The following is a 4697-nucleotide window of genomic DNA, read 5'->3' on the forward strand; positions in this document are numbered from 1 at the left end:
GGGGTCAAAGGGCGTGAGCCACACTTGTTCCCACACTCGTCCTTCCCTCCCCTGCCCAGGACGAGGGGCTCCTTCTCAGCCCTGCAAGCCACACAGCCGTGCTGAGCGCCCCCCACCCCCCGCAGAAGTGGGAAGGTTTTCCCAGTGGGTCCTGCATCTTTCAGGACCTCCGAACAGCACCCCTGCTTGGACTCTGTGTCCTCCTTGAATGGGAGCCAGGGCCCGCCCCCCTTTGCCCTGCACCCTGGGGGTTATGGGGAGGAAAGGCTGCAGGAGGGGTGGGCGTCAGCCAGACCCTGGGCCCCTCGGAGAAGCACCCTGCAAAGCGGCAGCCGCACCCTCAAGGGTCAGCGCTGGCGTGGAAGCCAGGCCGCCTCCTCCGGGCCCCCCGCGGCGATGGCACCTTCTGGAACTATACAGGCCCCCCCCACGTCCCACTCCTCCCACCTTTGCCCCTGGGGCCACAAGGAGGTGGCACTGAGCAGCTGTGTCACTCACCCCCCCACACGCACCTGTGGGGTCTTTGCAGGGAGGGGGCGGGAGGGTGATCCTCACCACAAGAAAGCCGGCCAAGCGGGACGGGGGCAGGGCCACCGTGGGGGGCGAGGCCACGGGGACAGGCAGCCTGCCCGTGGCCGCAGGACCCGCGCCCAGGAGACGGCGGTGGGTGGGGTGAGCAGAGGCGGGAGAATAAAGGGGCATCTGTGTCCCCGGAGCACAGGGAACAGACCGCCGGGGAGCTGCGTCCGCGGCCGCCCCCCCGGAGGCTGGGCCTCGTTTTCAGCAGGCTCTGCCCTGGCGAGGGGTCGGAGCCCGGCCCCAGCCGTCACCGGGGCTGTCGGCTGCCCGGGCGCAGAAAACAGCAGAAAACGGAAGCCCTGCCACAAACTCCTGCCCCCTCGCGGCCGTGGGCTCCCGCCTCACTCTCCCCTGCAGCTCGGCCCAGGCGAGAGCCCTCGCGCGGTGAGGCAGCTGCAGCGGGGGGCACCCCCCCCACCTCCACCAGCAGGGCCTGGTGCCCTCGGACGCAGCCCCCAAACCGCATCCTGGGGGGTCTGCCTTCTGGGGCCCCCTTGGCCGGGGCTCCCCGGACAGCTCAGGGAGGCTTTGGGGCTGTGGTCTCACCAGGGAGAGCAAGACAGGAAGTCGTGGTGACCGGGGGTCGGGGGGAGGGATGGGGGTAGAGCAGAGCCCCCTCCCCCACGGCCCCCCCAAGTGTACCCGGTCTGAGGGGCCCTCACAGCTACCTGTGCTCACAGCCTTCCCTTGTGCAGGAGAGAAGGAGAGGGGTCACCCCCTGTCCCCGGTGCCCGGGTGCTCATGTGCCCACAGGCCACAGCGGCAACCCGAGGGTGCCCTCGGCGCCAGGAGGTGCGGGAGCACCCGCGGGCCGGAGTGGGGGGCAGAGCGTCTGGGTGGAGCAGGTCCCTGTCGGGTCTGGGCCTCGCCCAGGGCAACACCCCAGGTGGCGTCACCGCTGATGGAGCGGCCAGGGTGACAAGGAGACCCCGTCACCGTCCGCCGGCGCCGTGCCAGCAGCTCAGCAGACGCTCCGGCCGACCGGGACGCACAGTCGGCACGACCCCGCGCGGTGAATCCGCCGGCACCAGCGGCGAGGTGGCTCCAGGCGCCAGGACGCTGCAGCGACGGGGGACAGAATCAACGAGGAGAAGCCCAGAGCTGCCGCGAGCGCGACGCGGCCCCGTGGGGCAAGATGCCCGCGGGAAACAGGAACAGAGAAAAAGATGAAGCAGGTCAGAGTGAGTCAGAAACGTGGGAGATCTCTCTGGAAACGCAAACCTTCCTAAATTAATCCATAGCTGTAAGAAACCTTCTCCTAAGAGATACCACCAGCTTTTTATCAGAACCAATCAGATTCTAAAAGTTTTTTAATGTTTTATTTACTTTTGAGAGAGAGACAGAGTGAGAGCAGGGGAGGGTCAGAGAGAGAGGGAGTCACAGACTCTGAAACAAGCTCCAGGCTCTGAGCTGGCAGTCAGCACAGAGCCCCACGCGGGGCTCGAACCCACGAACCGCGAGATCATGACCTAAGCGAAAGTCGGACGCTTAACCGACTGAGCCAGCCAGGCGCCCCCAGATTTTAAAATTCATGTGGAAAAGAAAACCTGAGAGTGGCCGACACGGACGCCCAGCTGGCTGCACAGCCCGGGGGCTCACCCTGGCTTCTTCACTTCGTGATGGCTGGAAAATAACAAAAGGAGACTAGTCTTGGGTGACACCTGGACATAATGGGATGTGAGCGTCAGCAGCCATAAATAAAGTTTTATTGGCACGCAGCCACGCCCCCTGGCTCCCATTCACGGGTGCTGAGTGCGTGGGCAGAGCCACCCTGGCCGGAAGTCACCGCTCACTCCTGGGCCAGCACGCGGCCAGACTTAACCCCACCCCCGGGGCTTGGACGATGGTGCTCATGGCGACGGGTCCCTGCCCTGCTGAGCTGACGTTCCAGCCAGGGACGCAGACGGTCAAACGCACGATGGGGTGGCTTTGGGATGGGGGGCTGGAGAGCGCCTCTCGGAACAGACACTGAGCATCCCCAGCCAGCCACACCAGCGCCTGGGGGGAAGGGCGTCTGGGAGGCGGGACGTAACGCACCAGGGGTCAGAGAGGCGACCCAGGGCTGAGCAGACACCGCCGTCACCCCCTCCCGGGGCTGCTCTGCAGGAGGCGTGAGGCAGGAGAAGCCGCACAGAGCCGGGCGCACGACAGGAGCTGGGTGACAGTCCCGTCTTTTGAGAGCGAGACCCACGTTTGGCTGAGCGGCTGTGGGTCCAAGAGACCAGCAGGTGCAAACGCGGGTACTTTGCACGTGGCCACGACAGACTCCTTGATGCACTCGAGGGGCGGGGGGCCCCGGAGCCCTCCCTGCACGGACCCCGCCCTCAGCCTGGCAAGAAGCGCCCTCCCCGGGTCTCGTTACCTCCCGAGTGCCCCTTGTCCGGGCTGCCTCCCGGCTCGGCTGGACCCCTCACCCCTGCAATAGTCGGGAATAAAGGCTTCCTCACCGTTTTGACAGTCACAGTGATCTTTCTCTACAGCGGCCCCCGCCTGCCCAGCCAGGCCGAGCCCCGCTCCGCCCGTCCAGCCCACCACCGCCCGAGTGTCCGGCCGGCCTCACGGGGGACAGCTCGCCGGGCACCCCGCCCTTCCTGCAGCTCTGCACCGGCCACGCGTCAGCCCCTAATAGCGCCCCGCTGGCGCACGTCACCGGGGCCGCCAGGGCCGCCGCACCGAGGGCACCCCCGCCCCAGGAGGGCAGCTCCGCCGACTTCATTAATCTAACGCTGGCTCGAGTGTCAAAGTGCATGCGATTTCTTGTAAAACTGATCTGGCTGCTAATTAGGCTGTTTATAACTTGTTCCCTGGTCACTAATGATAATTAACATGCAAATTAGCTCGGGGAGGGGAGGCTCTGGGGCCCCAGTTCATTACCCCGTTAATTACTGTTTGCATACTTAAACATCACAGATACAAATGGCGGCATTTAGCGTAATGGGCAGGATGATAATTATACCAACGACATTTCGAAAAGTCATTTCGCTGTGTTATTTTTCTGCGTGATTGATGATTCCGTGCCTCGTTGATAAACTTCGTTTATTCAAACCGGTATAGGCTCTGTACACAAACCAGCCAGCAGGCACGGCCCATTAACCTCCGCGCCCTCCCCTGCTGGCTCCGAAGCTTCAGAGAAAGGGGAAGGCAAAGGAGAAAGTTGAGTGGCTTTGGGGGAAGGAACTTTCCAAACTTCCCTCCCTCCTTCCTTCCTTCTTTCCTTCCTTTCTTCCCTCCCCCTCCCTCCCCTCCCTCCCCCCTTCTTCCTTCCTTCCCTCTCTCACTCCCTTTCCTTCCCTCCTTCCTTCTCTCTCTCCCTCCCTCTCTGTCTCCTTTCTTCCCCCCTCCTTCCCTCCCTCCCTCCCTCCCCCCCACCTGTCAGGCACCTGCTGAACAGCTACAGCCCAACCTTGCTCTCCTGGAGCCAACATCCCAGAAAACAGACAACATCAGGCAGGTGCACCGTGCCAGGTAGCAAAGCAGAGGAGGCAGCAGGGAGGAACAGGGAGCTGGTTTTGATTGGGGGGGGCGGTCAGGGACGGTCTCTCAAGGAGGGAGGATTGAGCCCAGACCTGAAGGAAGTGAGAGAGGAAGTGTGGGGACGAGGAGCCAGCAGTGCAAAGGCCCTGGGGCAGGACAGGCTCGTGGAGGAACAGGTGGGGTTGGGGAGCCAAGATGGCTGGGCTGGGAGTCAGGTGGGGGCGGGGCCAGGCCCCAAGGGCAGGAGCTGTTAGCTTAGAGGGACCCCGGAAGCTCCCTGATAAAAACACCTGAAGAAGAGCCGTCTCCATTGGCACCAGGTTGTCAACATCCCAAATCCGCTCCTCCCTAAACCGAGGCTTCACCCGCACCAGCGCCCCTGATGCAGAGACGGCCCTCGGCGAACTGCCATCCCTGTAACTGAGACCGAAACACCCAGAGCGACAGGTGGGCAGGTGGGTGAGGGGAAGATGGGGCGCTCCTCCCCCGCTGCATTATTGATCAGGAGATCCAGCAGGAGGAGCCGGCCCCGTGACAGGTGTGGCCTCCGCCTGCGGGTCTGGGACAGGACTGGACAGGCGGGGACGGGCAGGGGCCCGGCCTGCGGGTGGTCGGCAGCGAGGGCGAAGCCCCCACACGCAAGG

This window comes from Crocuta crocuta, unplaced genomic scaffold (genome assembly GCF_008692635.1).
Source record: "Crocuta crocuta isolate KB4526 unplaced genomic scaffold, BGI_CrCroc_1.0 scaffold13, whole genome shotgun sequence".
Classification (NCBI taxonomy): Eukaryota; Metazoa; Chordata; class Mammalia; order Carnivora; family Hyaenidae; genus Crocuta; species Crocuta crocuta.